Here is an 11620-nt window from a genome sequence, read left to right as displayed (position 1 = left end):
AAGTAAATTGATATCGAAATATGGCGTTTGAAAAAAACTGCAATTACCCCACGTAAACATCTTCAAACTTCTGAGGAGATGTGATGGAAGAATGTCTAACATTAATTGTCATTGCTGCTGTCGACCAATGCGTTTTTAAGTACATCTTTTATTGAGAACTGACGTAGACTAGGTAACGTGTTGTCGTACTCTAGTTGGATATTTGTTACTTGTCATGTGTATGATTGTCTTGATATTTGTCATTGTTGTCATATCCATTGTATAGATCCAATGTCGACGATGAAACATTAGGTTATACTGTTACGAATCTTGGATGCCGAATTTACAACATAATCACATGATTAGCTGACAGGATATGAATAAATGTTATGCTGGAGAAGATCGTAGATAATTAACTGACATTCTATGACGAAGATGATCGCCATATTGACGAGTCTCACGTCTGGTTTACACAGCATGACTCGATTCTAAATGACATTGGATATAACGTATGAATAGTTACCGAGTCCTCATATATAAATGAATCAAGTTAGACGAATGAAACGGCCATTAGCCCAACGCTGATTAATTTCTTGGTTAAGTAAATTTGTAAAGTAGTACCCAATAATTATTTCTGGGTACATTTTCATATCTGAATTATTTTATCAAATATGACAAAGTTTTCAATCAAATATTGATAAAAGTTCCGTACCCAAATATGGGTAAATATATACAATGTTGTACATAGCATAGCATTCTCTATCTCTGGATCCATACGGACTGTGAGCTGGAACCAATAAGGATTGTGAATTTCGTAAATGTGTTTTTACAATAAATTATGAACTGTATTTTCTGTCTCTGGTTTTCTTTTGGTCACAGTGGTAGGCTGGGAACGAACCTTTACTTTATGTTAACGGTCCTCACCCGAAACTCGGACACAATTATTATACTGGGTAGAGGAAACGTTACATTACCGAGCTCGAACATGTGCTTCTAAAATTGTACGGATTTGTGTTGTACTTTTCCTTTTTGAGATTTCCCCCTTTTTAGTGATATTTTATCACATTTTTTTCAGCTAGGAATTTTATCCATGTTCTATAATTCTCAATATTAAATTTCGCTTTTCCCTTGTAGATTCCAAATACATGTAGTTTTGATAATGATTTAAAAAATAAGTTGCTTTGTAGAATATAGTATATATATTAATAAATGTAGAGCATTTTTTGAAAAGTTTCCTATTGCACTTTACTATAAGATGCACTATATTTTAACGACCTTGTATCTGGTTAGAAAATAGATGCAAAGAATCATTTTAAAAATCATTGAAAGAGAGATAACTCATGTCGTCTTCATAAACTTCAAAGAGAAAAGATGCTAGAATTCCAATATATAATCTTTCTTTTGTATTTCATCCTTGAACACAGATAACAATCGCCATTCAATTTGAACTTAGACAAGGATGGTATATTAAGCATCCAAAATCACATGTTCAATAAAGTGATCAAATATCGGGTTCTTTATATTTGTTAATATTTTCCGTACTATTCATCAGTAGACGCATATCTTATGTGTTTAAGTCATTAATATGTTCAGGTACTAAGATCAATAATGTGTCCTAGGAGTACAAATATATGTGTCCTAGGAGGACAAATGTATGAGTCCTAGTAGGACAAATATATTTATCCTAGGAGGACAAATGTATGTGTTCTAGGAGTACAAATGTATGTGTCCTTTGAGGACAAATGTATGCGTCCTAGGAGGACAAATGTATGTGTAATAGGAGGACAAATGTATGTGTCCTATTTAGGACGGTCAACTGTATGTGTCCTAGGAGGACAAATGTATGTGTTCTTGGAGGACAAATGTATGTGTCCTTGGAGGACAAATGTATGTGTTCTAGGAGGACAAATGTATGTGTCATAGGGGAACAAATGTAAGTGTACTACGAGGACAACTGTATGTGTCCTAGGAGGACAAATGTATGTGTCCTATGAGGACAAATGTATGTGTCCTAGGAGGACAAATGTAAGTTTGTTACTGTGAAATGATCATATCTAGTGTGTTTTGTTATATTTTCCTTCCTTGCTGATTGTTTAGTGGACGACTTTCATCAACAACGCTTTGAATTGTAGAGATATTGGGGAGTAGTCCCAACACGTTTCCTGTCGATTATTCCGTGTCGCTTTTGGTATACTAGCATACATCGTAGTTAGTAGAAGTGCATGTAATATGTCCTACTTGTATTATCACTTAAAAGAAAAACCAAGTTGATGCATATCTGACATATGCTGATATACGACAAATTAATATCCATTTTTTTATTTTTATCTGAATCTAGTATTTTATTGGTTTTACAAATAGAACAAGTGATATATTTATCCGATCATTTAGAATCCAGGATGGGGTTATTTTGCACGCTTCGAATGCCATCAAACCATTAAACACTAAACTGAGAGCTCTTGCCAACTTCACAATTTATGAATCACTTTTGATAATATACAGAAAATAACTTTTATCATTTCTACAAAGATGTTGTTGGCTAATTTATAAATAACGGTTTTAGGCAAATATAACAGAAAGAATATAATAGCGTTTGATATTACTTAATTAACATACATGCATGGTGCATTCTTACTAAACAAATATGGTTGATTGTATGATTTGATATCTTAATAGAAATCTTAGATTGTGTGAAAGACACCTAAGCCAATCTGATTAAAATATAGATTCTTATTTACAGATCGTTTCATAGATAATCTGACATCCCATTAAAGGTCACCTTCTGCTGACTATTTAAATAGACGAATCAAATCACTGCCTCGAATGTTTCTGGCAGTACTAGTAATTCAGGGAGCGAATAAGTTTACAGAGCTAACAGGATCTTTTTAATATATAGTCATTTATCTTGTACAGAACAACAAAGCTACATGTATATACATGCTGTGACGAAATATCTCAGTTGATGTAGCCAAATAGAGAAAGTGCATTTGAACTAAAGTACAGGTATATACATGGGTCTTCAGAACGTAATGGGATGTTGTCAGATCTTACATGAAGCGGAATGAGAATAAGAAGCTCTACTTTAATCCAATTGAGAAATATCTGTTTTACTAATCTTGTATACATCCGTATTTTATTGTTTGTAAATTTGTCGATTCAAGCTGACATGACCCTCAAAGAAATAGACAAGGGTAAAAAACGCGCAGTATCTTATTGAACATGTTATTTGCTTTAGTTGAATACAGAAACCTAGATATTATCGGCTGTCTTGCGAAAATTTTCATTTTAAAAATTTTGGTTCAATGATGAATGAAGGCATGTTTACATGTATCGACTTTCAACAACTGCTGTACCAAAGTTATTAAAAAAACATTATAAATATTCTTTAATATATCTTAATTTCAACTACATCTACAAATACTAACAATATCGGAGTCGAGTTTAACTTGAATATTTGCTAATAGTTACGAAAATTTTCATTTTAAAAATTTTGGTTCAATGATGAATAAGAATATTATTGAACAGGTGATTTCGAAAATATTTACATCAGTTTTCAATAAAAGAGTGACAAAATAATTAATGTTGTCCATTTAAAAATCTTCTTGATGTTTAGCTGCTGTGCTGTGTTACGGGTCTATTTTTGTTTGTAACTAAAACAGTCATCATGATAACCAAGTTAATGCGTACAATAATATATAATATTTTGAGTAGAAAAACTTTGAATGTATTTTGCCAAAATCATAAATTATCTTGCGTATATACCAGTTCATTGTAATCAGTGAATACTAAAGAGATAATATAACAAATACAACGATTTTATTAACATTTTCGTTATTGGTAACACGTTCATACTCAAAATAACGAAAGGACGAATTGGTTTTACATTTCTCCATGTTTATGTGTAGTTTGGCAAGTTTTAATACCACAGGTATAGCACTGTTGGACGAATTGGATCACTTTTCTGAGGCCTGCTGGTTCTGTTCCACCTCTGTATCATCGCCACTGTCTGAATCGTCATCACTACAAACACCGAGGATTCCCTCCATTGTTGTCGGCAAACTCTCCTCGACAAGCACAGGTTCTACGTTTGTCTCTACATCTGATTCTACTTATAACAGCTAACCGCCGGTTCTGCTGTTGTTTGAACAATTGTTTTATCTGCTTCATAAATAACACCGTCAAATTCTCCATTGCTTCGAAAATTAGTCGTCATGGAAGTGTCACCTTTGGGATCCATGGTAACGTGGTACTGATGATCCTCAATATCGACGCTGATGCCACTCTCGTCTGCCGTGTAAGCACCCTCGTCGACATCTGTATCAAATGATCTATTTGAACATTCAAAGGCATCTGTGTCTTCCTGCACGTGAAAAGAAAGTCACATGAGTTCGTCCTCTAAAACACACAGGTGCGCACAGACGGACAGACAATATGCAGATGAAGAAGTCGACAGGGTGCGGATCCAGAACGAGGAAAGCTTACAAAACACGAGAGGCAGAGACAAGCAACAACGGGTACAGGCTCTTCTACCGAGTAGTCTACTGGTATAGCGGCTATAATTGCGTCTACTTTTCTACGTCGTAAATTAGTTAATATGCTTTCTAATTAGGTCATGGATTACGTAAGGTCTTAGACGTCATATTGACTATGGCTACATTATGTCAATTTGGATTCACAACACTTAACCTAGAATAAACAAATCGGTTACCATATTTACATCGTTGATGTTGTAAAGGTTAACAAAAGGTCAAAGGTTATTACGCAGTCAACCATAAAACAGTGACACAACAAATACATATTTAGTTACTAATGCTCTGGATAATTTGAATTCGATATTGTAAACTTGTTTCTTTTGAAATGTTATGGAAGATTTTATATTGTCGTTGGCTTAACTGTCTGAGTACAACTCAAGGTCAAATAGATGTACTCTCCTTCTGATCGAGAAGGGGTTTAGTCACCACAACGATGTCCTTTTGACCTAGTACCTTTACGTAGAACATCCCCTCGCGCTGTTTTGACATCTCCTCCTTGGCTATTTTTGCCACACGACAGCTAAGTACGGTGGATACGAGGCATACGAGACATTCGGTGCCGGCCGCACCCAGGGCCACCAGAATTAGGATGTCCTTGACGGCCTTCTGTATCGTCTCTCCGTCTGTTGTATGGTTCACCAGTCCAAGTCTCAGAAGCTGAATACTGACGACAGCGGTTACCATGGATACGACATTAAACGCCGTAAAACACATTATCTGAAATTAGACATGTTACATGCTGAATCATATTAGAAAAAAGTATGTACTCATTTGACTGGAGGTAATACGGCGTTGGTTTGATTGATCACACTATGTCTTATGACCAGGGGACGATTGCGTGTTCAACCGTGTCTGGTTTCATATCAAAATGGAACAAAATTGATTTTGATGATGCTTTGAAAGCCCCATAGAAACGGGGTGATGCGTCTAAGAGGCATGTTTAGCCTTACGATATTGTACCTAGTTGTTCTTAGATCGATAGACAATGGACAGAGGGCTGTATGATAAAGATTTTTGCCCCTAAAACCTAATCCAGACGATCAATATGTTGTGTTTGTTACCAATTAGGTTCAACAGTCTTGTAGCTCTTTGAGAGATATTGTATCGCTGTATACTAAGAAGTATCGGATATCAGCGATGACTGAGCAATGATAAAGGTTTTGTTCGTGGGTGTTTTAGCAATCTTAGCAATAAATGTGATTAACATTAATTAACATAGCATTTTATGCCTTGCAAACACTGCTAACTCAAAATAGGTGTGTTAATTCCTACGAAGCATTTAAACTAAATTTCAGTTCAGTGTACATATAAGACAAATATTAAAACGTCCTATTAATAGCAATGGTCATTTAAGAATGGGATCCCTTTTATGCGATGTTTTGCGTGAGTGAGATGTTTGTGCATTTAATCAGGTTTGACACCATTGAGTTATTATGATGAATACATAAATAAGAGTACAATAAATACCAAAACACCGCGAGCTTCAAATTTAGTTAGAAAGACGAGAAAAGATAACATCCTAAATTTAGTCGCCTTTTACGCATGCAATAGAGGCAGCAAGTACAATTCTAACGTCCTACTTACAGGGCCACATTGTATACGCAGTGACATATCATAGAAAACAACATTAAGTGAGGAGCCATCAACACTCTATAATCTTACCACATATGATGATTTTCTTCTGGCACAAAGCACTGCGACGATACCAGTGATGATAAACTGCAATGAAAAAGAATAAAACATACACCAACGCCTCAGTAATGTGATCAGGTGGTGTGATTTGTTTAGCTATGGCACAAACTGTAAGTTGATTATAGGAAAGAAATCAATCAAATCCAAAAATATTTGTCGACGACAACAGTCTCCCAAATTTAGATCAAATCTGGATTAGACCTATTATTTGTAATTGTTATTTGTGATACTATTTATATGATGGCATCAAAATTTAAAACAAAATCAAACTACTACCTACGTCTTAAGCTTCAATTTTGCTTAGTATTCAATGGAGACTCTAGAGGGTCTTATATCTGTTTGAGTCCAAATCCCCATTCTAATTCAATATTACCATAATTAAATATAATCATAAAAAAATTGTCTGATAGATGTATCAAATTGGAGGCATTTAACAGCTGCAATACTTGCCAGTTACATTGAAAATGTATCATTGAAAAAAAACTAAAACATGATACAGTTTTGGGCAACTTCTAGTACCACAACATGTCATAGTATATGCTTTATTGCCATAGGTATAAGAGTGAACAGTCTATAGAGGTAATGATGAACAAAGCATTATAAACAGCCTAGGTATGCCTCGCGTTAATGGGAAGTCCCTATAAACAACCTGAAGTGTCAATTAGTTCTCTGTATTTATCGCTTTAATTCAATGGGCGAGACCACATCATTGACAAATCGATGGGTACTTAGTTAATACGATCGCCAATCTATGTATTCAATTATTGATAATAGCCCATCAACTTATATACAAATATCAATAATCTAATGCAGTAATTTAGCCGCAAGAAATGTCCATTAAGTGGGATAATATTGGACAGGTGCGCGGTAAGAGTACATATAACGTGTACAAATTCCTACGATGACTGATGATAATTTATTATTGTATCTATAGCATACGAACCAATTTGACGATGACGACAATTTGCTGTGTGTTCTGAACTGTTAATAAGACTACTTATGATATATAGACACAGATATTGGACGAGGACATTTTTGTAATTTGCCAAAACAAACCCTTAAAGTGAACAGTCGGGCAAGGATGGCTAAAGTTGGTGAAAATGGTGTGAATGTATCCAGTACTATTTCTTATGAAATAGAAAAATAAAATCTCTCGTCAAAATCTGTCTGCGTACGAAAAAATTAATTTAAAGTATGGGAATTCTAAAACGTCCTCCCGGCTCACTAACGTCTGTGGTTACATTTCACGCAGCCTCGCTTTCAATGCTTTCAACTTTTCTTTACTTTAATGGTCAGAACTGCGAAACTAAGCAGAACTTGACCATCCTATTAATATGTGAGAACTTTTGGAAGGCCAATGAACGCATTTAGACTGGTTTTCTTTGCCCGACTATTCACTTTAAGTTTGGTCATTCATACACAGTAATTAGAAAAGAATTTTCAAATATTTTCTGTTATTTGAGATTAGATGCTAATTTATGAATAACAACAACATAATCTCCCAGGAGAAGGTTTTCATCACTACGATGTTATATACAATCGTGATGTGACTTTTCATCGGTGTTCATAAACTAGAACAAATGTTTACCAATTCCAAAGTTAGTATGCCTCACATTCAATACTATGCGTGACAGTAAATATTTAGTGATATGTATACAATCTTACAATCACTTTTCAAGAAAAAGAAAGAATAAATATTGAATAATTAAGTTGACCATATCATTATACTTACAAAGCCCCCGCTCCAGATCGGTGAAACACGATGTGCAAGCCATACTTCTGATTTAATGGACGCAATCACACCAAGGCAAACACTAAGGAGACCAAGAAGAACATGGAAACCGGATGTGACATAAACGAGAATTATGACAAGATGCATGGTGCTAGATTTTCTTTATGTGGATCACTGTCATAGGCAATGCTTTATATCATCTGAAAATAAAAAGTTTCCCATCAAAACACAAATACAAATAAGAAACACGATAAACTCCAGCTCAATATGAAACAAAAAACTACATGTACTAGTATAGTATATTAATGAAGGCCCATGCCTACGTTTTTTTCAAAAGGATAAAAATATACACTCTCTTTCGAAAAACTTTATTGACGGTATCGCTAAAAGGATACAAACAAGTGAAAATTATAGTAAAACAGACATCCAAGTAGATTTTCATTTACGTATTCCTATTAAGATTTGATACTTATTTTTAAAGAGTTTTTCATCGTATTGAATGTTTTGCCATAGCAGTGAAAAATAAAAAGCTGCGTAGAAGGCCTGTACTTCAACATTATGTGGAAATTGAAAATCAATTATAGTCGCAACAAACGCAAATAAAAAGAAGAAAGATAGACACGAGATTAAATCGTGATTCTCAAGTATCTATTTATAAACCTTTAATGGCAAGAACATCTATTAATATGGATAATTAACGTCACAACCCCACGTCATATACAGACCATTCACTTTGCGCCCAACACTAATGAAGTCAGATTTCTTGAGTATTAGGATAATATTATTCTCAAGATACGTCCATATACAACAGGCTGATACATAATACCGAGTATTTATTGTATATATCTTCCCACGCGATTACCAATAATGAGAAACTCTATAAGGACATCTGATCCTGATATGTCATTATCTAAACTCTTATAACCAATGCAATTTGATCTTTATCTATTTACGTACCTCGTTACTCCTACAAACAGATTGTTGTGGTAATATCATTAATAACGCGGGCAAATTAGCTCTAAAATACCATAATTACAAATAATTCACAAACTATAAGACGATTTCTTCTGTTACTTGTAATCCAAAAACACGTTTTCTTTTCGTTATGCGATGTAAATTCTGGAGAACCAAATTAAAATTGTACATAACATGTATCTGTTCCTACGCTATTAACTGTTTATTGCTATGTTTACTAACAAAACACGGAGAAAAATATCCAATCAATTATAATTAATTAATCGACATACTAATCGCAGAATGCCTGAAATAATTATAAAGCTGAATTTGTAGTTATAGAAACTACAGTGGAAATTGTCCGCAAAATTGAAATTATTATAAAAAAAAGAAATTGCAAGTGTTACCACCCTTCAAGACTTATCAAAGATTAGGTCTACGCTAAAATAGATTGATATGATTTCAGCTGGTCCGATATTGCTTAACACATTATCAACACTGAAGGTCATTGAAGGACAACCTTTAGGCTTCCCTGTACGTGTGGTGGTAGGTTGGGTGATTAATTCTACTAACAGTCAGTGTCATTTAAGGACAGCTTCCTCGTGTATACATTATGATGCGTATGTAAAGTGCCAACGAGTTTTAGGAGACTGTCGTATGTTCGTGTATGTGACTCAGAACTATTGCCCTTTTTATAGTCTTATCTTACTGAAACTTGCTGGCAGAGACACAAAACAAACACATCCTACCAGGTTACATTACACTGTCAACTCAAAAGCAAGTCGCTCTACTATTTTTTTATGCAGAACGCTAAATAGGAGCCGAAACTACCACTTTTATAGACATTGGTGTGACTCGGCCTGGGGACAGAACCTAGCGCTTTTTTCACAGGGATTGGAGTTCAACTCATAGCCAAAAGTGAGGCGGTGTCAAGTGAAAAATTATAAAGAAGAAAATCAGATAGTGAAAATTGAAAATAAACTATTCTAAATTTAGTCGCCTTTTGCGATAATACAATGGGGCAGCAGGTACATTTCTACGCCCTCCTATTTGCAATGTGATGTGTGTGGTAAGTGTACAGGAACTGGTAATAGTAGAACTGTGTACTTTATCCTGAAAGTGATATCTCACCCACTGAAGCATACTGCAGATGACACCACATGATACTCCTTACCCAGTCATATTTTACTGTGAGCAAATGTCTCGTTCTCTTCATGTTAAACGTTAGGCATGAGTAGAAACTTTCCCTTTCATAAACTATGATGTATATCGGTCACAGAGCAGAACTAATGCAGTTTTCCTTACAGGTGAACACTCAGCTTAATTAATGATAGAATCAGGTGCAATTCTAACGCCCTACTTGCAGGGCAACAAAGGACGTTGTCAAGGATAGGCAAGTGACAGTGCCAAGAGCCATTCTAAAGCAAAGAGATGCCGAAAATACATGATGGATAAGATTTAAAAAAAAAATCATAAATCAACAAATAGTATGAAGGAATATATTTAGGAATTATTATAAAACTATACCGTATTCTGACCGTTCAGATGTACCATGTTCTTTCTCAATTTTGTTTAATCTGGACGCAAAAACAAATTATATACATGTACTCTAGGTAAATCCTTCTAACTCATTGGCATGTAAAAACGCCATGGGTACATGATGATTGGAGAGTGCATAAAGTACTACCAATACATGGGCTGGAAATACAGTAAGGTTTTTCCGGGGTAACAATAAGACCCAAGAAGTTGTGCGAGTTGTTAGCACAAAACCATATTTCAAAAGCAAGGTATTAAAAGTACACATATCTTTAGTGATATCAGAAACATATATACATATAATAAAAATATGTGTATATATGTTTCTGGTGATATACAGCATAAATGAAAATAACTCCATAACCTTCAGTTACTTACTCTACGTAATAATATACGATGTATTACATTATGGGATTGGATGTTTTGTTTTTTGTTCCCAGTTTTTGCTTTGTACTTTCACATACAAATTAGCTGAGATCATTAAAGAACAAACCGTCATTCAACTCACCCTCTGGCTATGGTCACGATCCTTTCGGTGAAGGCTCCGCGTCATAACGAGGCAGCTTTACAGGGTCATGAAGACTCCGCCATCTTGTCTTGTCGGATGTTTACAAGTCTTTGATACTGATACTGAGCAACACAGGAGTTTTGTTGACGAACGGCGTACGAACACCGATCCTACCGATTCTTGTCGTCTATGCACGTTTCACCTTCCAATCGATAATGCTCTTAATCAAATGAAAGCAACTCAAGGCAACAGGACATTGAATAGTGGCGGAGTTCCAGCAACAAAACGTCCCGATCGATCCAATTGATCCAGTCACATACGAGCATAATATTCATAGATTAGTCCGCGCTCTGTCGCTGTTAGTCGTATGGTAAGGCACTCACGTTTGTCTTGATAACAGTCTGCATGCCAGTCTGAGATTTACCATTTCGGCCGATTCTACAGAATCATGTATTTTAACATGGCGACTTTCCAATGCTATTTCAAGCTACTAGGACAGAATATGACCTACATACTGCAGCCACAATGTTGATCTTGAATAATTGATTTGGAGTATTGATCAAAGCTTGTAGCTGTATATCATAGCAAACAATTCACTGTAAGTAGTTTGAATGACATAATGATAAGTTTACAAATAGGATCAATAAAATAGTTCTACCGCAGAGAACGTTAATAAATGTTTAAATG

At 35.0% G+C, this 11620-nt stretch overlaps 1 pseudogene; it reads right to left on the bottom strand.

The window, feature by feature from the left end:
- Positions 1-3778: 3778 nt before the first annotated feature.
- LOC138318364 (uncharacterized) lies at positions 3779-11420 on the bottom strand (annotated as a pseudogene).
- Positions 11421-11620: the final 200 nt, after the last annotated feature.

The sequence above is a fragment of the Argopecten irradians genome, chromosome 3, assembly GCF_041381155.1.
Source record: "Argopecten irradians isolate NY chromosome 3, Ai_NY, whole genome shotgun sequence".
In the NCBI taxonomy this organism is placed as follows: Eukaryota; Metazoa; Mollusca; class Bivalvia; order Pectinida; family Pectinidae; genus Argopecten; species Argopecten irradians.
Note: the sequence above shows the minus strand (reverse complement) of the source record. Positions and strands in the feature narration are given on the sequence as shown.